Source organism: Ranitomeya variabilis, chromosome 8 (genome assembly GCF_051348905.1).
Source record: "Ranitomeya variabilis isolate aRanVar5 chromosome 8, aRanVar5.hap1, whole genome shotgun sequence".
In the NCBI taxonomy this organism is placed as follows: domain Eukaryota; kingdom Metazoa; phylum Chordata; class Amphibia; order Anura; family Dendrobatidae; genus Ranitomeya; species Ranitomeya variabilis.
The window spans coordinates 213,534,255-213,561,882 of NC_135239.1; the positions used below are offsets into that span (position 1 = coordinate 213,534,255).

General features: G+C 46.5%; 1 protein-coding gene across 9 annotated transcripts in view; it reads right to left on the reverse strand.

The window, feature by feature from the left end:
- Positions 1–27,628, reverse strand: part of LOC143787808 (contactin-4-like) — a 179,832-nt gene that overhangs the window by 79,782 nt on the left and 72,422 nt on the right. Inside the window, exon 1 of one of the 9 annotated variants that reach the window (XM_077276885.1) lies at positions 21,073–21,388. The exons of 4 other annotated variants lie outside the window; for them this stretch is intronic. The gene's annotated coding sequence lies outside the window, so the exon portion shown is untranslated. Of the gene's footprint in view, positions 1–2,093; positions 2,330–20,859; positions 21,032–21,072; positions 21,389–27,628 lie in introns of those variants that run through there. 4 more of the 9 variants (XM_077276877.1, XM_077276881.1, XM_077276883.1 and 1 more) reach the window with 4 other exon arrangements.

Consider the following 27,628-nt stretch of genomic DNA (forward strand, 5'->3'; position numbering starts at 1 on the left):
TCTGCTGTTAGGGCCGGAGCTCAGTCAGTGTCAGGAAGCAGAGGCTGGGGGACGCGCAGGTGAGCATGTAATGTTTTTTTTTTTTACTTTTACGCTGGTAACCAGGGTAAACATCGGGTTACTAAGCGCGGCCCTGCGCTTAGCAACCCGATGTTTACCCTGGTTACCTGGGGACCTCGGCATCGTTGGTCGCTGGAGAGCGGTCTGTGTGACAGCTCCCCAGCGATCAAACAGCGACGCTGCAGCGATCGGCATCGTTGTCGCTATCGCTGCAGCGTCGCTTCGTGTGAAGGTACCTTTAGGGTCCCAATGCCAGGGACAGTTTGATCCTCCTTCCTTACCTAACACCACCATCACAGGGTGACAGTTACTCCCTGCATTATAATCCAGAGCTGCGCTCGGCTTTAGCATTCCTTGATTGCTTAGTGTCTGCACAAAGTGTGCGTTATTATTTGCAGTTTAGATATTATTTCTACATTTGGCCACTTAGCTGCTCATCTTTGCAGCTTATGGATCCTGTCCTCATACTTGCTGACTATTCCCAGTAACAGCTGGCAGAAATGTAACTGTAGCCTTTGTGAGGGCTTGTTCTCACTCAGCTGCTTGCAGAGGTAACCTCAGGATCGCCTCTTGTGGTAAATCATCTGCTGGTTCATTATGGAACAGCATAAACCATAGCAGGGTCGAAAAAAGTAAACGTGGCCTTTCTGGCCTAAAGGCAAAACAAAGATAAAGTTCCTGTGTTCCTGCAGGATTCAGCCGCAGGTAACACCCAAAGTCCTCAGCTCCTCCTGGAGTCACGTCTGGAGTCTCTCCTCTCCAAACACACAACAGAGAATAAAAACAGTGACTGAGCATTTAACATCCCAACCACTGCCTTGAGGTGGAGATATGGCGAGTAGGGGTCCTGCCCATCTTTGACCTACTCACACAAAAAAAAAAAAACAGTCCCTTATCATGGCTGGTTAACCCCTTCAGCACATAGCATGATGGAGAGAAATTTATGGATTTCTAGATCATGGAAGAAAATCTCCGTCTGGATTGTGCACTGTCACTACACACAGTGTTAGGTCGGCACCGTTCTACTGATTACACTGATCCCTGCACCGTCACACTGGCGCTCGGCCCTGTCCAGTAACACTGGCACTCGGCCCTGTCCCGTCACACTGGCGCTCGGCCCTGTCCCGTCACACTGGCGCTCGGCCCTGTCCCGTCACACTGCCCTGTCCCGTCACACTGGCGCTCTGCCCTGTCCCGTCACACTGGCGCTCGGCCCTGTCCCGTCACACTGCCTTGTCCCGTCACACTGGCGCTCTGCCCTGTCCCGTCACACTGGCCTGTCCCGTCACACTGGCGCTCGGCCTTGTCCCGTCACACTGCCCTGTCCCGTCACACTGCCCTGTCCCGTCACACTGCCCTGTCCCGTCACACCGGCGCTCTGCTCTCCAGGTTGGTGGTCATCGTCTCTATCACATCCCAACATATTTTGCCGCTCTGAGAAAAAATTCTCAGGAAAACCGGCAGTCATGTGACAACTATGCTCCACCCATTGCAGGTGGAAACAATGTATCAACTCACTCCAAACATAGTTAATAAATCTACAAATCCGCATGATCCGGACAGGCCTTCTACAGGGTGGTGCAAGCAACATTCTGTGAAAACTACAACTCCCAGCATTTCCTGACAGCCACAGCATGTTGAGAGTTGTTGCTGAAACAGAATGAGTAACTATTTAGGAGTCGGAGTTTTCCTTTAAGGGGCGGTCCAGGAGCAATTAACCTCTGCTGCTTACTTGCACCACGGCTCCACTCCTGGTTGTGTGTGGTACTGCAGCTCAGCCCTTTAGTGAAGCTGCACCGCAGGCACAGTCCAGGGGCCGCTGTAACTCCCCTTTAATTTCCTTACAAATCCCGATATATAGGAAAGCTGAGCCCGGGAAGACGTCTGCACGGCAGCGCAGCGCACACAGGAGCATGATTGCAAAATCATTGCAAGCGTTTGATCTCAGCACGTCTTCATGATCACAATGGCCGGCCCATCGCGCTGCACCATCATCTCACCGGCCCCATAGTCTCTCCACGAGAGATGATTACCGGCGGAACATCTGGAGAACATCATGGTCGCCTCATCCCAGGGAAGCTGCACAAATCCCACATTATCCTATTAAGATCCTTCCACCTGGACAGCGGCGCTCGGAGGCTGCGCCAAGACGCCCGGCTGCTACCGCGGCTCCAGCACCGGCCTTTTCTTCTCCGTCCTGTATTGCATTCTCATCTCCTTGTCTCTCTTCTTTATCCTTTCATCATGCCTCTATCCATTACCGCGCTCCCTCCTCCCTCGCTCCTCTCTGAAGATTAGGGGGCCGTGATTTTGCTTCTGCAGACGTTTCAGGTTTTTTTTTTCTTCTGGGTTGAGCCACGAAATTTGTGCAATTTGTGCTGGAGGCAGATTGGCCGGATCATCCTGCGGCAGAGAGCGGACCCCAAACTTACTTGTACGGCATACCTGTGACAGATGACTGCAGAGCGCGCGGCCCCCAGGACCCTGGATGGAAGTGAAGCCCCCCCGAGACCCCGCAGCATATGGAGGCGGCAGCAGCAAAATCTGTATTTGCTCTATGCATCAGGCCCCTGGTGGACCCCAAAGCTACAACCAACGGAGAGGGCCAGCACATGCCCGTCACACTGCGACTACCGAGGAGCTAAACCGTTCCGCTTGGTTTGTGTCCTGTTTGTCGCTGATTCAGGGATCTGGAGGAAAGTTGGTAAATGACAAACTGCGCGGCCGACGGTTCCCTCTGAACGGGCGATGTTAACTATTTGGGTTCACTCATATCCGTGTATAAATACGCAGAGGGCAATGTGATAACAAATCACCAATGTTATTCAGTGAGGCGGTGCAGACTGTACCTGTACGCAGCACGCCGCGAGTGGCCGCAGATTCCCCAATGCAAGTCTATGGGTGCGAGAAAAGAACGGATGGCACACGGACAACATGTATGGGGAAATTGTATCAGCAAAGTGCAGTAAATTCACAGAAACCTACTGGCAACCAAGAAAAAAACAAAAAAATCTTATATAAAGATGATAGATAGATAGATAGATAGATAGATAGATAGATAGATAGATAGATAGATAGATAGATGATAGATAATAGATAGATGATCTAGATGATAGATAATAGATATATAATAGATAAATAGGTAACAGAAATATATTGGATATAAAATAGATAGACAGATAATAGATATTAGATATATAAAAGATAGAATAGATAGATAATAAATATATAATAGATAGATAATAGAGATAATAGATAAATAGATAATAGAGAGAGATAATAGATATATAATAAATAGGTAACAGAAATATATTGGATATAAAATAGATAGATAGATAATAGATAGATATATAAAAGATAGAATAGATGCAGGTTTCCTTTTTACTTACTGAGTTAGTAATGGGGGTGTCTGACAGACCCCTCTACATTACTAACACCAGGGCTTGATGCCAGCTGGATTCTTGGATGAGTCACAGTTGACATCAACCCCAACTACCATTACCCCGATTGCCACCTCACCAGGGCAAGTGGGAAGAGTGAAGGCGTAGAGCCAGACCTGGAGAATCTCATGTGATGTGCCACTTCTGGGGCGGCTGCGGGCCCGGTATTTTTTTTTTGAATGTGAAGGGCCCAATAACCAGGGATCTTCCCAGCCTGATAATATAAGCCCCCAGCTGTCTGCTTTACCTTTGCTGGTTTCATAAAATAGGTTGGGGGTGCCCCATGTTATTTATTAGGTTAAACAAGCCTAAAAAACTGTAGAATAAACTGCACATGAAAGGCACTAAAAGGGTGCAAGTTTATAATATGTAGGGTAATATCGGTCTATCTATATACAGTCATGGCCCAAAGTGTTGTCACTCTTGAAATTGTTCCAGAAAATGAACTATTTCTCCCAGAAAATTATTGTAGTTCCCCCCTGCTTTGTTATACACAGGTTTATTTCCTTTGCATTTATTGGAACAACACAAAAAAAAAATCATAAAAAAAGGCAAGTTGGACATAATTTCATACAAAACCCTAAAAATGACCTGGACAAAATTATTGTCGACTTTCTAAAATTGTGGGTAACAACTTTGTTTTCAGCATGTGGCGCTCGTTCACACTGACCTGTGGCAAGTAACAGGTATGGGCAATATGAAAATCACGCCTGAAACCTGATAAAAAGGGAGAGGTTGCCTCAATCTTTGCATTGTGTGTCTGTGTGTGCCACGCTCAGCATGGAGAACAGAAAGAGGAGAAGAGCACTGTCTGAGGACTGGAGAAGTTTGCAAAAGAAGAGTCGTCCAAAATCCCAGTTGAGTGGTATAAAAAGCTTGTTGATGGTTATAGGAACTGATTGATTGGAATAAATAACTGCAAAGGGGGTGCAACCAAATATTAGGTTGAGGGTGCCAACAATTTTGTCAGGCCCTTTTTGGGGGGTTTTGTGTGAAATTATGTCCAATTTGCCTTTTTTCTCACCTTTTTTGCTTTGCTTCAATATACACAAAGGAAATACACATGTGTATAACAAAACGTGTAATTGCAATAATGTTCTGGGAAAAATTCTTCCATTTTCTGGAACAATTTCAAGGGTGCCAACACTTTCGCCCATGACTGTATCTATATAATCCTTCTATATTATTTCAAAACACTCTTTTTCGGTGATTACTTTGTATCTCCGTTCATTCTGCACCCACACACACAAATGATACACCATTTGAAAGGTAAACTTGCCCCCTTCAGCAAGAAAATAGCCAAACAAGCCACACATCCACGATGTGCTCACAAAATACAGTTTAAACATTAATTTTCATAAACCTGCAGTAAGGAAAAATTACCTGCAGGTGTCACCACACTACCCCAAAGAACACTACCACAAAGATGCTTGCAGACATCACAAACAAATGCTAACATTTGCCTTGGGGGCTTTCCAGCTTGCCGAACTCCTTGCCCAGACGATTTCAGGCACATTGGAGGATTGCACACTTCACTGAAGGGGAGTTACATATGCAAACACATTTGTAAACATGCACTGCCTATTCAATTGCACACTTGCTCCGTTTATACTCCACCGACACACACAAATGATCCACCATTTCAAAGGTCAAATTACCTGCAGGTGGCATTTGCCTTGGGGGCTTTCCAGCTTGCCGAAGTGCTTGCTCAGCCTATTTCAGGCAAATTCGATGACTGCACACTTCACTGCAGGTGAGTCACATATGCAAACATTTGTAAACATGCACTGCTTTTTCAGTGATTACTTCGCCCCACACACACAAATGGTGAGTCACATATGCAAACACATTTGTAAACATGCACTGCTTTTTCGGTGATTACTTCGCCCCACACACACAAGTAATACACCATTTGAAAGGTAAACTTGCCCCCTTCAGCAAGAAAAGACACAAACAAGCCACATTCAAGATTTGTTCAATAAATACAGTTTAAACATTCATTTTCAGAAACCTGCAAAAAAAAACAATAACCTGCAGGTGGCACCACAACCTCAAGACTTTTTTTTACTCTCTACTTATCAAAACAATTTATTTTATTACCAATCTACATATATAAATACCTCTCTATGTTCATCATCTCACTAAACACATTAACATTTGACCAGCTTGATTTTCCTGACATTGTCTGCGCCCCCGACAACCAATGTGCGAATGTTTTGCACGGGCCAACTAGTATCTATTATATATCTAATATCTTTCTATCTCCTATACGTTTATATCAGATTGCTTTATTATTTATGATGACTGGATTTCATTTACATAGAGAATTACAGTATCTAACAGAGGATTAAAAACCCATTGAATACGGATGTCATACGGATGTGAGCTGAGAAAATAGTCACACACTCACATGATAACCATAAACCATAAGGATTCCCCTCTTTTCCCATTTTTCGGGATGAACATCGGAGGGATTTTTATACGCAGATGTGATCGAACTGTAAACCGTGGCGGAAGCCATTATTGCTTTGCAAATCCCAACAATCAACCATCAAGAGTAGAATTATTGCATCATTGTAACCAATAATTATGACTGATGACATTTTCACCTGTCATAAAAGAACGTGGCGCTAAACCATCCAGCATCAGTAGAAAAGTGTCCTTGAGTGATGACATCATCACGTGATTATATAACCATTATAACCAGTGTCCAGGAGTGATGACATCATCACGTGATGATATAACCATTATAACTAGTGATGATCGAATATACTCATTACTCGAGATTTCTCGAGCATGCTCGGGGTCCTCCAAGTATTTTTTAGTGCTCGGAGATTTAGTTTTTAGCGCCGCAGCTGAATGATTTACATCTGTTAGCCAGCATAAGTACATGTGGGGATTCCCTAGCAACCAGACAACCCCCACATGTACTTATGCTGGCGGACAGATGTAAATCATTCAGCTGCGGCAAGAAAAACTAAATCTTCGGGCACTAAAAAATACTCGGAGGACCCCCGAGCATGCTCGAGAAATCTCGAGTAACGAGTACATTCGTTCATCACTAATTATAACCAGTGTCCAGGAGTGATGACATCATCACGTGATTATATAACCAGTGTCCAGGAGTGATGACATAATCACGTGATGATATAACCATTGTAACCAGTGTCCATGAGTGCTGACATCATCACGTGATTATATAACCATTATAACCAGTGTCCACAAGTGATGACATCATCAAGTGATTATATAGCCATTATAACCAGTGTCCACGAGTGATGACATCATCGCATGATTACATAACCAGTGTCCACGAATGATGACATCATCATGTAATGACATCAGCAGGTGGGCATTTCTCTTCCACTATCACCAGCTAAATGTAAAGCTCCAGGGCCATTGTGCAGGAGCTCTATGTCACGCATTACTGCATTCAATACGCCTGAGGAACACTATGAGAATCTGGTGATGCCTTTTGGGTTGACGAATGCGCCCGCCATCTTTCAGCACTTTATAAATGACATCTTTAGTCACCTGGTAGGCAGGTTCGTTGTTTACTATCTGGACGATATTCTTATTTATTCACCTGACCTTGAGTCTCACCAGGTACATGTCAGGCAGGTCTTACAGATACTCTGAGACAATAAATTGAATGTCAAACATGAGAAGTGCATGTTCTAGGTTGACGAGATCCCTTTCCTAGGATATGTATTGTCTGCCACCAGTTTTCGCGTGGATCCAGCTAAAGTCTGGGCGGTATTGGATTGGGATCGTCCAGAGGATGTGAAGGCGTTGCAAAGATTTTTGGGTTTTGCCAACTACTACTGCAAATTCATATAGAACTTTTCGGTAGTAACCAAACCTCTTACAGATATGACCAAGAAGGGGATGGCCTTCTCCAAGTGGTCCAGTCCTGCCAGGGAGGCGTTTGACATATTGAAAAGGTGCTTTGCTTCTGCGCCGATTCTTGTCCAGCCTGACGTCTCAGCTTTTCATTGTGGAGGTCGATGAGTCTGAGGTGGGAGTGGCGGCTTTACTATCGCAAGGTGCGTCTCCTGGTAAATGGCGACCGTGTGCTTATTTTTTCCAAGAAACGGTCGCTCTTAGGGAACTCTTAGCTATCAGATGGGCATTTGAGGAGTTGGGTCATTTCTTTGAAGGTGCAGTTCACTCAGTGATGTTTATCACAGATCATAAAAATCTGGTATACTTGGAATTGGCGAAACATCTTACATGACGACAGGCAAGATGGGCATCATTTTTTACCAGGTTTAACTTTTTTGTTACTTTTAGTCTGGGGAGCAAAAACATTAAGGCGGATGCCTTGTCCCGCTGCTTCCCTGGGATACATAAAGCCCCGCAGCACAGAGGATATCAGGAAACAGAGGCGCCAATATTGGGACTCAAGAGGTAGGTGAAGGCTTTACTACGAGGGGGGAACACAAACGTGTTGGCATTGAGGACCCAGAGAAATAATGATCACGCTTTACAGGACGTCGACATGTAACTTTCATTTGGTCGATTTCGGAGAACTTTTGCCAAGTTTTGTAGAACTCTCGTCCTCCTGACACCTGATGAATGCGCCCATTGTCTCCTATTGGCCACTTTCCATGTGGGGTCCTATAGGAAGTCGGGTCACCAGCCCGATCCCTTGTTTTCCATAATAGGGGCTTATTGCCCCCAACCTTCCATTTGCTGACAGTAGGGGTGTCATATGAAGCTCCTAGGCCCCAATACAAAATCTGTACCACTAGGACCCCAAAAGGGGCTACAGACCCCAAGAACTACTGCTCCAAAGCCTTTACACAATATGTCTTTGAGGTCAGTGCCTTAAAGCTGCGGTACCTATGGAAGGTCTAATGCAGACTTAATGCAGGAGCGGAGGCGGCCGCTTGACTTGTTGCACTCAATAAATGACGCCTCATTCACACGTCAGCAGTTTTCATCAGTATTTTATCAGTATTAGGATGCCAAAACTGGGAGAGTCTCCAAGACACCGAGTAGGTGTCACTCATCAATTATATCATTTCTCTGTAAGCTGCACACTTTGGCAAAGAAACACAAATGCAAAAATACTGCCGTGTGAACGAGGCCTTACAGGGAGTCGCCATTTAGTTCACATTTGCAAATTCTCCGTTGAGGAACCGTGTAATACACAGAGTTATTGCAGATTTGCTGTGGATTTCGTACTTTACATTGCAAAAAACGAAAATCTTGTTGAGATGTTGTGGATTTAAAAATCTACCTGCAAATCTGAACATAAAATAGTCACCATGTTTACAGATCTTCCTTTCCTGCTTGTTACAAGTTCAGCTCCAGCAGCTGCATTGTGCGGTGCAGCGCAAACACCTCTCACCAGCAGCTGCATTGTGCGGTGCAGTCCGGGGCAGCGCAGACGCCTCTCACCAGCGGCTGCATTGTTCTGTACAGTCCGTGGCAGCGCAGATGCCTCTCACCAGCAGCTGCATTGTGCGGTGCAGTTCGGGGCAGCGCAGACGCCTCTCACCAGCAGCTGCATTGTGCTGTACAGTCTGGGGCAGCGCAGATGCCTCTCACCAGCAGCTGCATTGTGCTGTACAGTCTGGGGAAGCGCAGACGCCTCTCACCAGCATCTGCATTGTGCGGTGCAGTTCGGGGCAACGCAGACGCCTCTCACCAGCAGCTGCATTGTGCTGTACAGTCTGGGGAAGCGCAGACACCTCTCACCAGCAGCTGCATTGTGCGGTGCAGTTCGGGGCAGCGCAGACGCCTCCCACCAGCAGCTGCATTGTGCTGTACAGTCTGGGGCAGCGCACACACCACTTACCAGCAGCTGCATTGTGCTGTACAGTCTGGGGCAGCGCAGACACCTCTCACCAGCAGCTGCATTGTGCGGTGCAGTTCGGGGCAGCGCAGACGCCTCTCACCAGCAGCTGCATTGTGCTGTACAGTCTGGGGAAGCGCAGACGCCTCTCACCAGCAGCTGCATTGTGCGGTGCAGTTCGGGGCAGCGCAGACGCCTCTCACCAGCAGCTGCATTGTGCTGTACAGTCTGGGGCAGCGCAGACGCCTCTCACCAGCAGCTGCATTGTGTGGTGACAGTCCGGGGCAGCGCAGACGCCTCTCACCAGCATCTGCATTGTGCGGTGCAGTTCGGGGCAACGCAGACGCCTCTCACCAGCAGCTGCATTGTGCTGTACAGTCTGGGGAAGCGCAGACACCTCTCACCAGCAGCTGCATTGTGCGGTGCAGTTCAGGGCAGCGCAGACACCTCTCACCAGCAGCTGCATTATGCGGTGCAGACCGGGGCAGCGCACACACCACTCACCAGCAGCTGCATTGTGCTGTACAGTCTGGGGCAGCGCAGACGCCTCTCACCAGCAGCTGCATTGTGTGGTGACAGTCCGGGGCAGCGCAGACGCCTCTCACCAGCATCTGCATTGTGCGGTGCAGTTCGGGGCAGCGCAGACGCCTCTCACCAACCGCTGCATTGTGCGGTGCAGTTCGGGGAGGCAGACGCCTCTCACCAGCAGCAGCATTGTGCGGTACAGTCCGGGGCAGCGCAGATGCCTCTCACCAGCAGCTGCATTGTGCGGTGCAGTCCGGGGCAGCACATGCGCCTCTCACCAGCAGCTGCATTGTGCGGTGCAGTCCGGGGCAGCTCAGATGCCTCTCACCAGCAGCTGCATTGTGAGGTGCAGTCCAGGGCAGCGCAGACGCCTCTCACCAGCAGCTGCATTGTGCGGTACAGTCCGGGGCAGCGCAGATGCCTCTCACCAGCAGCTGCATTGAGGTGCAGTCCAGAGCAGCGCAGATGCCACTCATCAGAAGCTGCATTGTGCGGTGCAGTCCGGGACAGCACATGCGCCTCTCACCAGCATCTGCATTGTGCTAAACAGTCAGGGCAGCGCAGACGCCTCTCACCAGCAGCTGCATTGTGGGGTACAGTCCGTGGCAGCGCAGATGCCTCTCACCAGCAGCTGCATTGTGAGGTGCAGTCTGGGGCAGCGCAGACGCCTCTCACCAGCAGCTGCATTGTGCGGTGCAGTCCAAGGCAGCGCAGACACCTCTCACCAGCAGCTGCATTGTGCTGTACAGTCCAGGGCAGCGCAGACACCTCTCACCAGCAGCTGCATTGTGCTGTACAGTCCGGGGCAGCACAGATGCCTCTCACCAGCAGCTGCATTGTGCGGTGCAGTCCGGGGCAGCGCAGACGACGCCTCTCACCAGCAGCTGCATTGTGCTGTACAGTCCGGGGCAGCGCAGATGCCTCTCACCAGTAGCTGTATTGTGTGGTGCAGTCCGGAGCAGCGCAGAGGCCTCTCACCAGCAGCTGCATTGTGTGGTACAGTCTGAGGCAGCGCAGAAGCCTCTCACCAACAGCTGCATTGTGCGGTGCAGTCCGGAGCAGTGCAGACGCCACTCACCAGCAGCTGCATTGTGCGGTGCAGTCCGGGGCAGCGCAGACGCCTCTCACCAGCAGGTGCATTGTGCGGTGCAGTCCGGGGCAGCGCAGACGCCTCTCACCAGCATCTGCATTGTGCGGTGCAGTCCGGGGCAGCACATGCGCCTCTCACCAGCAGGTGCATTGTGTGGTGCAGTCCGGGGCAGCGCAGACGCCTCTCACCAGCAGCTATATTGTGCTGTACAGTCTGGGGCAGCGCAGACGCCTCTCACCAGCAGCTGCATTGTGCTGTACAGTCCGGGGCAGCACAGACGCCTCTCACCAGCAGCTGCATTGTGCGGTGCAGTTCGGGGCAGCGCAGACGCCTCTCACCAGCAGCTGCATTGTGCGGTGCAGTCCGGGGCAGCACATGCGCCTCTCACCAGCAGCTGCTCCCGTGGCCCCGCGTGAGCTCCACGCTGGTGTTTGGCAATCAGCGATCTTTATTCTAGTGAAAAGGACGACACAAACGCTTGATTAATCACCCGGGGGCGACACCAGTGCCGATCCTCTCACCAGTAGGTGCATTGTGCGGTGCAGTCCGGGGCAGCGCAGACGCCTCTCACCAGCAGGTGCATTGTGCGGTGCAGTCCGGGGCAGCGCAGACGCCTCTCACCAGCAGGTGCATTGTGCGGTGCAGTCCGGGGCAGCGCAGACGCCTCTCACCAGCAGGTGCATTGTGCGGTGCAGTGCGGGGCAGCGCAGACGCTTCTCACCAGCAGCTGCATTGTGTGGTGCAGTCCGGGGCAGCGCAGAAGCCTCTCACCAGCAGCTGCATTGTGCGGTGCAGTCCGGGGCAGCACATGCGCCTCTCACCAGCAGGTGCATTGTGCTGTACAGTCCGGGGCAGCGCAGACGCCTCTCACCAGCAGGTGCATTGTGTGGTGCAGTCCGGGGCAGCCCAGACGCCTCCCACCAGCAGCTGCATTGTGCTGTACAGTCCGGGGCAGCGCAGACGCCTCTCACCAGCAGCTGCATTGTGCTGTACAGTCCGGGGCAGCGCAGACGCCCCTCACCAGCAGGTGCATTGTGCGGTGCAGTCCGGGGCAGCACAGACGCCTCTCACCAGCAGCTGCATTGTGCGGTGCAGTCCGGGGCAGCACAGACGCCTCTCACCAGCAGCTGCATTGTGCGGTGCAGTCCGAGGCAGCGCAGACGCCTCTCACCAGCAGCTGCATTGTGCGGTGCAGTCCGGGGCAGCACATGCGCCTCTCACCAGCAGCTGCTCCCGTGGCCCCGCGTGAGCTCCATGCTAGTGTTTGGCAATCAGCGATCTTTATTCTAGTGAAAAGGACGACACAAACGCTTGATTAATCACTCGGGGGCGACACCAGTGCCGATCCTCTCACCAGCAGGTGAATTGTGCGGTGCAGTCCGGGGCAGCGCAGACGCCTCTCACCAGCAGGTGCATTGTGCGGTGCAGTCCGGGGCAGCACATGTGCCTCTCACCAGCAGCTGCATTGAACGGTGCAGTCCGGGGCAGCGCAGACGCTTCTCACCAGCAGCTGCATTGTGTGGTGCAGTCCGGGGCAGCACATGCGCCTCTCACCAGCAGGTGCATTGTGTGGTGCAGTCCGGGGCAGCACATACGCCTCTCACCAGCAGGTGCATTGTGCTGTACAGTCCGGGGCAGCGCAGACGCCTCTCACCAGCAGCTGCATTGTGCGGTGCAGTCCGGGGTAGCGCAGACGCCTCTCACCAGCAGCTGCATTGTGCTGTACAGTCCGGGGCAGCGCAGACGCCTCTCACCAGCAGCTGCATTGTGCGGTGCAGTCCGGGGCAGCACATACGCCTCTCACCAGCAGGTGCATTGTGCTGTACAGTCCGGGGCAGCGCAGACGCCTCTCACCAGCAGCTGCATTGTGCGGTGCAGTCCGGGGTAGCGCAGACGCCTCTCACCAGCAGCTGCATTGTGCTGTACAGTCCGGGGCAGCGCAGACGCCTCTCACCAGCAGCTGCATTGTGCGGTGCAGTCCGGGGTAGCGCAGACGCCTCTCATCAGCAGCTGCATTGTGCTGTACAGTCCGGGGCAGCGCAGACGCCTCTCACCAGCAGCTGCATTGTGCTGTACAGTCCGGGGCAGCGCAGACGCCTCTCACCAGCAGCTGCATTGTGCTGTACAGTCCGGGGCAGCGCAGACGCCTCTCACCAGCAGCTGCATTGTGCGGTGCAGTCCGGGGCAGCACATGCGCCTCTCACCAGCAGCTGCTCCCGTGGCCCCGCGTGAGCTCCACGCTGGTGTTTGGCAATCAGCGATCTTTATTCTAGTGAAAAGGACGACACAAACGCTTGATTAATCACCCGGGGGCGACACCAGTGCCGATCCTGCACCACATCCTTGTGTGCCATCTTCTCCTTCCTCTACAGAATGACATCGCAATTCCCCGAAACCTCCGGTCACCATCTCCGGGGACACAACACTGTTAAACTTGCTAACAAGCCCTTAGCCCCTGGGAAAATGAGAGTTGTTAAACGTTGGGCTTGGAGAGAACATGATCCACATGAGCGTTTGACACTTTATATCGGGAAGGACGGTGGGAGCGCGGCGATTGGCGCTTTCTGCCATTGGCGAAAGTGGGATGAGGGGAGGGGGGTCCGAGTCCATTTTGAAGGTTTCCTGCTGTCTCGCTTGATACATTCCAGTAGGAATCCAGATTAGTTCTGGGGGAGCGTCCTCGGGGACGGTTCGGTGCCATTATCCTGTTAGGGTAGTGTTACCTCCCACGGTTTATTGCGTTATTGGCTTGTAATGGAGCGGAGGATCCGAACTCTCGCGCTCTTGTTAGGGATTTGTGACTGCTTTCATTACCTTGTTACCTTGTATCGGATCAGTCCCCTGTTAGCTTGTAATGGAGCGGCGAGGATTGTATCCGGCACTTTCTACATCGCGGCCTAGGTTGTATAATGACATTACCCGGGGGGAGCGGACATGCCGTGCAGGAGCGGGCTCCATTTCACCTGCAAATCCCCAGCTCCGGCGAACAGCGGCGAAGACGACATAATAAATGATCCTGTGTAAAGGCCTATCTAATCCTCCCTCCGAATCCTGCCCCGCGGCCCTCGCTCTCCTCCTTATCCACAACATGTCACCATCCGACCCAGTCATCACTAAACGCATCCCCCCAAATCGTGGAGAGATTCTACGGGAATTACATATTCAGCCTGAAGCCCCCGATCTCTGTCCCCCTCCATTTTATCTCCATACCTGCCATGATCCTGCACTTTATAAAGCGCCATAGCCTCATTATAGCAGAGAGGGAGGAATAAAATGTCAGGAGGAAAATTAATAGCTGGCACGAGGGGGCTGTGGGGGGCACAGGGGGGCGTGGAAGGAATGAGTGGGCTGCGTTTAATGTGATGCATGAAGGTGACACATTGTAACGATTGTGTAGGAGACGCTGAGGGTGAAAAAGATCAGGGCAATATTAGGATAGGAAAATTAGGGGTTAAAATCCCACCAGGGTCACATCTGTAGGGAGTGTATGTGTTCTTCCCATACACATACTGTGGATATGGGAGATTAGAGTGTAAGCTCCTGGGGTCAGTGATGATGGGAGTGATACACTGTCTTACATTAGATTGTAAGCTCCTGGGGTCAGTGATGATGGGAGTGATACACTGTCATACATTAGATTGTAAGCTCCTGGGGTCAGGGATGATGGGAGTGATACACTGTCATACATTAGATTGTAAGCTCCTGGGGTCAGTGATGATGGGAGTGATACACTTATTACATTAGATTGTAAGCTCCTGGGGTCAGTGATGATGGGAGTGATACACTGTCTTACATTAGATTGTAAGCTCCTGGGGTCAGTGATGATGGGAGTGATACACTGTCATACATTAGATTGTAAGCTCCTGGGGTCAGTGATGATGGGAGTGATACACTGTCATACATTAGAATGTAAGCTCCTGGGGCCAGTGATGATGGGAGTGATACACTGTCATACATTAGATTGTAAGCTCCTGGGGTCAGTGATGATGGGAGTGATACACTGTCATACATTAGATTGTAAGCTCCTGGGGTCAGTGATGATGGGAGTGATACACTGTCTTACATTAGAGTGTAAGCTCCTGGGGTCAGGGATGATGGGAGTGATACATTGTCTTAAATTAGATTGTAAGCTCCTGGGGTCAGGGATGATGGGAGTGATACACTTATTACATTAGAGTGTAAGCTCCTGGGGTCAGTGATGATGGGAGTGATACACTTATTACATTAGATATTAAGCTCCTGGGGTCAGGGATGATGGGAGTGATACACTTATTACATTAGATTGTAAGCTCCTGGGGTCAGGGATGATGGGAGTGATACACTTATTACATTAGATTGTAAGCTCCTGGGGTCAGGGATGATGGGAGTGATACATTGTCTCACATTAGATTGTAAGCTCCTGGGGTCAGGGATGATGGGAGTGATACATTGTCTCACATTAGATTGTAAGCTCCTGGGGCCAGTGATGATGGGAGTGATACACTGTCATACATTAGATTGTAAGCTCCTGGGGTCAGGGATGATGGGAGTGATACACTTATTACATTAGATTGTAAGCTCCTGGGGTCAGGGATGATGGGAGTGATACATTGTCTCACATTAGATTGTAAGCTCCTGGGGTCAGGGATGATGGGAGTGATACATTGTCTCACATTAGATTGTAAGCTCCTGGGGCCAGTGATGATGGGAGTGATACACTGTCATACATTAGATTGTAAGCTCCTGGGATCAGTGATGATGGGAGTGATACACTGTCTCACATTAGAGTGTAAGCTCCTGGGGCCAGTGATGATGGGAGTGATACACTGTCATACATTAGATTGTAAGCTCCTGGGGTCAGTGATGATGGGAGTGATACACTGTCATACATTAGATTGTAAGCTCCTGGGGTCAGTGATGATGGGAGTGATACACTTATTACATTAGATATTAAGCTCCTGGGGTCAGGGATGATGGGAGTGATACACTTATTACATTAGATTGTAAGCTCCTGGGGTCAGTGATGATGGGAGTGATACACTTATTACATTAGATTGTAAGCTCCTGGGGTCAGTGATGATGGGAGTGATACACTTATTACATTAGATTGTAAGCTCCTGGGGTCAGTGATGATGGGAGTGATACACTTATTACATTAGAGTGTAAGCTCCTGGGGATAATTTCTTATATGTGATGATAAATACAACCATGTGAAATGTAACAGTGGAATATAAATATTTGCAGGATTTGTGTAAATATTTTCTCCTTTAAGTCAGGTCACTTACTATAATAAAACATGCAGTGGTGCAGATATAATGGGGGGACAGTAATAGTTGGGGTACACCGGTCACAGTTTTAGAGGTTACATTGATTCAAGTTGATATTGGGGTTCACCGACTATACTGGTTCTGGAGGGACACTGGGTCCAGTAATAGTGGGGTAACCTTAGTGATTACAGATGGGCTGAAGCAATTCTGTTGCTATAGGGGATGAATGGATTCCAGTTATAGTGGGGTACGCTAACACGTCTAAGGCTACGTTCACATTTGCTTTGTTGGGCGCAGCTTTGGCGACGCAACCAACAACGCATGTACACAACGCAGCGTTTTGCGACGCATGCGTTGTCATAAGATCCTACAGATCGGGACTTTCGGCGCAGGGAAAACGCTACAAGTAGTGTCCCCTGTGCCCTGTCTTGTGCGTCTATATGACGCATGCGTCGTAAAACGCAGTACAACGCATACCGGCGCATGTCCATGCGCCCAAGATGTTAAAGATAGGGGCGCATGACGCATGCGTCGACGACGCTGTGCCCAACAACGCAAATGTGAACGTAGCCTAATGGGGGTACATCGATTCCAATTATTGTCACTTACACCAATTACATTCACAGAGGGGTTCGGTGATCCTAGATATTGTGGGGTACATTGATTACAGTTATAGTAAGGGTGCAGTGTTTATGATTATAGTGGGGTACACTAATAATTGTAGTGGGGGTGCAATAGTTATATTTGGGGTACAGTGATAATAGTGGGTACACTGTATTCTGTTATATTGGGGGTACGCTGATTGCTATTTCCATTAGGGTAAAACGGCTTCCAGTTACACACTGCTCCCAGTAATGCGTGACATGTTGTATACTGGTATACATGAAGCCGCCAGTTTGGGCAGCGCACCGTATAACACTGGCTAATTACTGGTGGATATTGGGTCTGCGAGGGGCACAAGGCGCAGCTTTAATCACGCTCAGACAGGGCCAGTTGGTCACAGCAGGAGCCACTAAGTGACAATCAGTTGTAATAAGTCGATGCAAAACTCTTCAGATAACAAGCAGCGTGGGCTCGGCTCAATCAATCAATGTCTGTTAGATCAGATTGTATCCAAGTCTATTCCAGATAGTTCTAGGTAATATCCGATCACATTCCACCATGTCACTACCCTGATCGCAGGCCCAGGTTATCAGCCTGGCTACAATGTATCATGTATGTGACATTAACCAGCAGTGGATACACATCAGACACAAATCATAGAGGGTCAGCTCTGCAGGATACACTGTATCAGTATCAGGCTTCCTCATGGGGCACAGAATAACACAATGCCTTATTATAGATGTAGATTATTCTATATGTGGCGGCCCCATGAAGGATCTCGTGGATCTCTACTAAGACTGTCTGCTGGTTTCCACTGTAGTAAAACGCATTACAAGCCTCATCGCATGTATCATCAGCTCATAATTTATATAGGCATACACGACATAAATACACAGCAGACATCAAAGGGCCTTCGTTTTATTGTAACCCATACAGCGGACACCACCCCATAATTAGACCCCACCCCCATAATACACACCCTACAGGGGCCGTACACCCCCACACTGCAATATTCCCCCCCCCTCCGCTATACCTGTGGTTATGGTAATGTTCATTCATAGTGGAAACGGATAACCAGTATAGTAAGCTGAACCCCAATAATGCAAGAAATCACAAGATAAACCCACACATCCACCGTCACAGAGGGTTATCACCCCACATATGTACAAATGCTCATCAGACTTGTCACATAGTCTCATCCCAACATACAGAACATCCAACGCTCCCTGCGAACAACAAAATACTACGAAATACAGAACACAACGGTCACTGTCAGGCTAAACACCCACTTGTCCTTTAATAAAATAACATTATATAACATCCCTGGGAGCTTAGGGCAATAATCCACAGACCTGTCCCAGTGGGGGTGATAAGATACAGACAATATACAAAGTGTTACATACACATAAATGAATATACAAAGAAAGTGTGGGTGGGGATCATAGCTGGAGCCCCCACAGAGATACTATGTAATCCATTGCAATATTTCCATAAACAACCTGATATCTAGCTGCACATGGATAGATGACAGACAGACAGACAGACAGATAGATAGATAATAGACTATGGGCTGCACAGGTAAGGAGGATCAGCGGCTACCTGCACAGCATCTACTTATTGGAGATGCAATTCTGCACACACTCTCCTGTACAGAGCTCTTGTGTCACCGCCATGGACAGAGACAATACATTTACTAGACTGTCCCAGTTTTGTCCCTTTGCAATTAGAATCCTATTTGCACTCGCAGAGTCTCAGTAAGCGCACAGCACACAAGCTGCAAATGCACAAACCTCCCTACAATGCAGAAGTGCTGGCGATAAGGTGGAAGCCCACAGTGGATACAACGTATAAATGACGCCTTGAGACAATGTGTTTACCGTGCAGGACATTAAGAATCTGCTGGAGACAAAGTATATACGATGCCATGTAAAGCTGATCTCTAGACACAATCCATATGTGATGGACGCAGTCTGGTATCCGCTTATATATGTTACCCTGTCACCTGTATACAGCATATCACTACTGGATATAATGTATATATGCCACAATGAGAAGTGTGGTAAGTGCTGGTAATTATCCTACATTCCGTCATTGTCTATACATCACCCCTGAATACAATGAACTCATTTTACATAGAAGAAATGCATAATATACTCCTGGATACAATATATGAGAATTGCATTCACAGCTAGGAATATAATATCCATCTATAGGATACGTAGGTACCGAGGATCATTTCACTGTCCCACTTTGATACAGTGTATAGTTGCTGGATGTAATGTGTAAATAACACTTGGATACAAGGAAGAGATCCTATAGGTATATCATACGTATAATGTACCTCTGACTACAATGTATACATATTAAAGGAGTAATATAAAGCCATACCCCATATATACACCCTATAGAAGTATTATATATAGACCACAGCCCTGTATACATCCTATAGGGGTATTACATATAGACCACAGCCCTGTATACATCCTATAGGAGTATTATATATAGACCACAGCCCTGTATACATCCTATAGGAGTATTATATCTAGATCACAGCCCTGTATACATCCTATAGGGGTATTATATATAGACCACAGCCCTGTATACATCCTATAGGGGTATTACATATAGACCACAGCCCTGTATACATCCTATAGGAGTATTATATATAGACCACAGCCCTGTATACACCCTATAGGAGTATTATATCTAGATCACAGCCCTGTATGCACCCTATAGGAGTATTATATATAGACCACAGCCCTGTATACATCCTATAGGGGCATTATATGTAGACCACAGCCCTGTATACAATATATACATCCAATAGGAGTATTATATATAGACCACAGCCCTGTATACATCCTATAGGGGTATTATATATAGACCACAGCCCTGTATACACCCTATAGGGGTATTACATATAGACCACAACCCTGTGTGCACCCTATAGGAGTATTATATATACACCACAGCCCTGTATACACCCTATAGGAGTATTATATATAGACCACAGCCCTGTATACACCCTATAGGAGTATTACATATAGACCACAGCCCTGTATACACCCTATAGGAGTATTATATATAGACCACAGCCCTGTGTGCACCCTATAGGGGTATTACATATAGACCACAGCCCTGTATACATCCTATAGGAGTATTACATATAGACCACAGCCCTGTATACATCCTATAGGGGTATTATATATAGACCACAGCCCTGTATACATCTTATAGGGGTATTACATATAGACCACAGCCCTGTATACATCCTATAGGGGTATTATATATAGACCACAGCCCTGTATACATCCTATAGGAGTATTACATATAGACCACAGCCCTGTATACATCCTATAGGGGTATTATATATAGACCACAACCCTGTATGCATCCTATAAAACTATTATATATATACACCACAGCCCTGTATACATCCTATAGGAGTATTATGTATAGACCACACCCCTATATACATCCTATAGGAGTATTATATATAGACCACAGCCCTGTATACATCCTATAGGAGTATTATATATAGACCACAGCCCTGTATACATCCTATAGGAGTATTATATATAGACCACAGCCCTGTATACAGCCTATAGGAGTATTATATATAGACCACAGCCCTGTATACAGCCTATAGGAGTATTACATGTAGACCACAGCCCTGTATACATCCTATAGGAGTATTATATTATTATATATAGACCACAGCCCTGTATACATCCTATAGGAGTATTATATATAGACCACAGCCCTGTATACATCCTATAGCAGTATTATATATAGACCACACCCCTGTATACATCCTATAGGAGTATTATATATAGACCACAGCCCTGTATACATCCTATAGGAGTATTATATATAGACCACAGACCTGTATACATCCTATAGGAGTATTATATATAGACCACAGCCCTGTATACATCCTATAGGAGTATTATATATACACCACAGCCCTGTATACATCCTATAGCAGTATTATATATAGACCACAGCATTGTATACAATGTATACATTCCACCTGGATGAGTACAGAACAGAATTTAGAGGTCCTCGGTGGATACAATGTATAAATCCTACCTTGACACAATGCACAAGTCCTGCCTGGATACAATGTATAAGTGACACCTGGGTACAATGGATCCTACTGCCTTCCTACAGCACTAACAATAGAAAGTCTCCATCCTGCAGACACAGAAGTCCTGAGCGATAATCCCAGCAGCAGCAGCAGCAGCCGTCGCCCCTGGCCAGATCCCACCACATCCACAGCCCATGTCCACGGCATGTACATACACTGAGAGGCTCCACAATCCTGCCGGTCACATCCCATCCGCCCTGGTCACAGGGAGCTGCAGATCTGGTCCCTGAGATGCTCGGAGCCTTGTGAGCTTCTCTCCACCCAGCAGCCCCCCAGGACTCACATCATTAGCACAGAAACCCAGGAGAAGAGGAGCAGAGATCTACAGCTGTGACTGAGGAGGAGAGAGATGGAGAGAGGAAGGCAGGGAGGGAGAGAAGGGCTGAACAGAGGAGGAGGAGGAGGAGAAGAAAGGGGCAAGGTAAAGGGGGGCACAGAGGAGGAGGAGGCACAAATCACAGGGAGAAGGATTGGGGCTGAGCCCAGGATATAACATGCCAGCTGCAGGTGACAGGTACACATCACACTGCAGACAGGGGCTAATCAGCACCAATACAAGGGTCTGCCATTCACAGTGCAGGGGGAGGAATCAGGGAGGTGCACAGACAATGGGGTGCAGGGAGAATAATGAGGAGGGGCTGGCAGTGGGGAGATCAGGGCTACCTGCCAATCTATAGCGGGCACTCTGTACAGCAAGCAGGCAGAAGATGACAATTACACATGATTACACATGATCCCAATGTCAGCACTGAATCATGGGCTGGTACATAATGCCCAGAGCATGCCATTGGCTGGGCAGTGCCCTCCACACAGGGGGTCTAGATTTGGCTCCTGAGTCCCTCTCTTGGGGGCAGTGGAACACATCTTTGCTGTTTACAGGGGGCACATTGGTCTCAGGGGTCTAGATCTGCTGTGGTTGGGGGCTTCTCAGTTTACGCCACTGATGACCTTTTTCAGGGATGGACTTTACATGTTCCTATTTTACATGTTCCTAGATATGGAATACATTTACATCAGTTAGAGAAGGCTCTCTGGTCACAATATTGATCATATCTTCCCATCCATATTTATCAGGCAGCGAGAAGGGTTAATAGCCTCTATGGTCCATGCGTCCAGTTTTCTATACATGCAGATTAATCATTGTATGAGAAACTTCTATTCTAAGCCAACATAATGTATCATCTGCTGTGCAAAAGACTTATTAACCATTTGCGCCAGGATTTACAGACATTTGTAACCGTCAGTTGGTAGTGGTGTAGAAAGTGCTTGGCACCATTGGGATCCATTTCTATAAGGCAACCTTTCAGTAAAGTAGAAAATGAGAGAAGTGACGCAAATCTCTATAGATAGGAAGAGAGCTGTTATTTTAGCCCTTTTGCGAGCTATTGTCCGCAGTTATCAGGTGTCATACTACTGGATGAGCGGCGACACCAAAAAGTAACATTTATAGGTTGAACTCGAAATTGTGTCTTCTTTCAACCTTAAAACTCTGAAATTACAGCACATGACTGCTATGGCCACTGATGGACAGCAGCGGTCATACACTGGCTGCTGGTAAATGAAGACTGGAAGGACCACCGAAGAATCGGGACGGAATGGCCAGAAAACAGACGAGGTGAGAAGGTTTTTTTTTTTCTTAAGGCTATGTCCACACGTTGCAGATTTGGGTGCAGAATTTTCTGCACACAATCTGCATCTCCTGGCAGAAAACGCAGGTGCAGATTTGATGCGTTTTTCTTGCAAATTTTGTGCGTTTTTGTTGCGGATTTCATGCGTTTTTCACCCCTGCAGATTTCTATAATGGAAGGTTGCAGAAACGCTGCAGATCTGCACAAGAGGTGACATGCTTCTTCTTTCAATCCGCTGTGTCCCCCATGCAGAATTTTCCGCACCATTAGCACATCATTTTTTTTTCCTATTGATTTACATTGTACTGTAAATCACTTTGCAGATCTGCAGCGTTTCTGCGCGGAAAAAAATGCTGCTGATCCGCAGTAAATCCGCATCATGTGCACATAGCCATCAATGTGTACTCAGTGGGGCTGCGACACCTGGCACCCCCGCCAATCAGCTGTTCCCGGTGTCAGCAGAAGCGGAACTGCCCAGTTACAGAACTGCACAGCTCCGTCGGAGGAATAGTGGCCGCAACCGGATACTGCACCTATGCCCCCTAATCAAATCAATAGGGGGTGGATGTAAAGTTTGTGGCTGCAACCATTATTCCATTGAAGGATGTGTGATGTACAGCTCCGGAACAGGGCAATTCTGGCTGCAGTTGACGCCGTGAACAGCTGTTCGGAGGTGCCAGGTGTTGCACCCCCACTGATCAAAAATTAATGACGTATCCTAAGGATAGGTCATGGACCTTAACGTCCTGGACCACCCCTTTAAATGCTGAACTCTATAACCCTTTCCTTTAGGTTCAGAGAAGACTGTCTATGCTGGATAAAATTGTAAAAAAAAAAACAGATGTGAGAAGTTTTAGATCTGCTATGCCAGGGAGCAAGTATTCAGTCTCTGGTTGTAAATAAGAATATGATCGTGACGACACAGCATTTAATTTTAATTACCAGACGTCTATTTTCAATAGGCCAGGAGACATAGGCTAATATCTTTATGTTGACTTTTGAATTAATGTGTTTTTCTTTGGTTGGTCAAGAAACACAGACTATTGTTCGTAGGAGCCTGGATGATGACGTTTGAGTTGCTGTTTGCTGCAACTCATTGTGTGCTATATTTGAGGGACAGGGACATAGGGCAATTGAACAATAGATGTTTGTTAATATGTTGATTACACCCGCTAGTTTGTTGACCTGCAAAACAGAGAAGTGCGAACTGTGCAGATTAATTAAATACTCAAACAACGCGAGTTAATCTCACCACACCTTCCCTCTTGACCTGTGGATGATGGCTTGAAGGAATTTGTGAATTATATAAGGTAGATATGCCTCTGGATCAAGTATGACTTAACACAACAACAGCCAGGACACCATAAATGAACACTCTACCAGGACAACATGGATCCTTCAAGAGGGACTCAAATTTGACATTTTTCAGGATGTCAAATTAAGGAATCACATCCCCAGCTCAAAGAATACACATCTGTTCCATTACCTATCACTGAACCCCTGGACAAGTTTGGAGAAGCCAGGTTGGGACCCTCCGGTCACCTGGCTCCATGAAGACGATCGGAGAATCCAGGATTGTGACCCAATGGTCACCTGGAACGAGAAGCCAGGTTTGGACCATCTGGTCACCTGGCTCCATGTAGACTTTTGGGAAAATCAGTTTGGGAACCTCCGGTCACCTGACCCCCATGGATGTTTGGAGAAGCGAGGTTGAGACCATCTGGTCACCTGGTTCCGTGGAGATGTTCAGAGAAGCCAGGTTGAAAAATCAGGTAACCTGGCCACGTGCCTCAATGGACTGTCAACTTCCTACGCTTGTCTTTACCTCCTCTCTGTGAGAGCACGCCAAAAGCAGGGTGCCACTGGTGGGGGTAATCGGCCCTGCAAGCCTGCAAGTTGAAATTGCTCTAATCCAGGTGAGCCAGCGGAAGGGTGAGACTCTATAATTTGCACCATCTTGGGTATTTGCTGGGGCTGTTCCATATGTTATCTGCTTTGTGGTTCAATAAAGTACTGCCACACTGTTTTACCCTCACCCCATGTTGGCCGGGTAGTATTGTACCCACAGGAAAAGGAGAACGGGCGTTCAGTGGGATGAGCACTGACTGGTCAGTCTCGGGCCAGCAGACTACAGCACCCACTGACCCCGATGTCTCCACAGTGATCAATTACTGACAAAAAGCAGAAGACATGGAAATATAAAGTTGCAAAACTTTTCAAAACACAATGATTAATCTCTAAAAACAGTGTGAATATGTCAGGGAGTACTGAAGACTATATACTGTATAGTGCTTCATTCTATCATACTCCATATTTAACTCCTTCATAATTCTGCATTGTATTTGCAGGGGTGCAGGTTGAGCTCAGCCCAAGTTTTGGAAGATGGATAGGGCCAATGTTAGCACCCCGCATCCCCATGTTTATCTACTGTGTAAAATATAATTAAAAAAGGAGGAATAACCGAACAAGGTCAAAAGAGATGAAGGGGCAATAGTTGTGAAGGGTAAAACCTTGTATTTATTTAAGCAAAAAAGGAACGGTAAAAGGTGGCACTAACAGCATACAGAGAGTACAATAATATAAATAAAGTACAAAAAAATCAGTTGTGCATATAAAATGCAAAAAGCTTGTAGATATGCAGTATGTGTCAGGAGGGGGTCAAAGATATATAAATTAGATCAAATAGGAGTGGTATATGCTCCAACATAGAATACATGTATGTCACTTTAAAGATGAGGTCAATAGTCCATAGATAATAACAGGTTCGGTTATTCCTCCTTATTTAATTGTCTTGTATCCAAATGGTCTGCCATTTATTAAATAAGCAAATATATGGGTACCTAATACTAACCTCGTTTTGATAGTCCATACATTACTTTCCAGCATATACTATTGCTTTGTTCAGTGTGTATTTTTTCTTGTGTAAAATAGATCAAATGTATCCAAATACATAGGACAAAACATACAATGAGAAACCATTTACAAATGTATCAATTAGTTCCAGGAATCAGTTCTTCTTAATCTGTGAAACAGTAGAGGGCTTTCCAAGACCTAATATGTCTTGTTTGCTTCAGTCTCAGAGCTCCTTCCATGGTTTATGAGGTTTGGGGGAATTGTGACATAAAACAATGGAACGTTACCAGTTGCAGCTTATTGATACATAAAGCTCCAGATCCAGAGAGAGTTATCAAATGTCAGAGCATTTAATGTCAATCAGTAAAAAAAACTTAAACTATTTAGATGTCAGTAAAAGTTATCACCAGAAGGGAAAAATCACACAAAAGAGACGGATGAGAAACAACGCGGCAGTAACCAGCAAATGTGTACAGTATATAGTATAGTGATAAAGGGCTAAAGACAAAACATTAGGGAGATGAACACCAGAAATAGAGGGTATGGCCCATTTCAGACTCAAACAAATGACCATAACACTTGGCCTGTATGAAAAAATATAACTATGATAATACTGCTCCTATGTACAAGAATATAACTACTATAATACTACCCCTATGTACAAGAATATAACTACTATACTGCTCCTATGTACAAGAATATAACTACTATAATACTGCCCCTATGTACAAGAATATAACTACTATAATACTGCCCCTATGTACAAGAATATAACTACTATAATACTGCTCCCTATGTACAAGAATATAACTACTATAATACTGCTCCTATGTACAAGAATATAACTACTATAATACTGCTCCTATGTACAAGAATATAACTACTATACTGCCCCTATGTACAAGAATATAACTACTATAATACTGCCCCTATGTACAAGAATATAACTACTATAATACTGCCCCTATATACAAGAATATAACTACTATAATACTGCTCCTATGTACAAGAATATAACTACTATAATACTGCCCCTATGTACAAGAATATAACTACTATAATACTGCTCCTATGTACAAGAATATAACTGCTATAATACTGCCCCTATGTACAAGAATATAACTACTATAATACTGCCCCTATGTACAAGAATATAACTACTATAATACTGCCCCTATGTACAAGAATATAACTACTATAATACTGCTCCCTATGTACAAGAATATAACTACTATAATACTGCTCCTATGTACAAGAATATAACTACTATAATACTGTCCCTATGTACAAGAATATAACTACTATAATACTGCCCCTATGTACAAGAATATAACTACTATAATACTGCCCCTATGTACAAGTATATAACTACTATAATACTGCCCCCATATGTAAGAATATAACTACTATAATACTGCCCCGATGTACAAGAATATAACTACTATAATACTGCCCCTGTGTACAAAAATATAACTACTATAATACTGCCCCTATGTACAAGAATATAACTACTATAATACTGCTCCTATGTACAAGAATATAACTACTATAATACTGCTCCTATATACAAAAATATAACTACTATAATACTGCCCCTATGTATAAGAATATAACTTATAATACTGCTCCCTATATACAAGAATATAACTACTATAATACTGCCCCATGTACAAGAATATAACTACTATAATACTGCCCCCATGTACAAGAATATAACTACAATAATACTGCCCCCATTTACAAGAATATAACTACTATAATACTGCCCCTATGTACAAGAATATAACTACTATAATACTGCCCCATGTACAAGAATATAACTACTATAATACTGCCCCCATGTACAAGAATATAACTACTAAAATACTGCCCCTATATACAAGAATATAACTACTATAATACTGTCCCATGTACAAGAATATAACTACTATAATACTGCCCCCATGTACAAGAATATAACTACTATAATACTGCTCCTATGTACAAGAATATAACTACTATAATACTGCCCCCCATGTACAAGAATATAACTACTATAATACTGCCCCCATGTACAAGAATATAACTACTAAAATACTGCCCCTATATACAAGAATATAACTACTATAATACTGCCCCATGTACAAGAATATAACTACTATAATACTGCCCCCATGTACAAGAATATAACTACTATAATACTGCCCCCATGTACAAGAATATAACTACTATAATACTGCCCCCATGTACA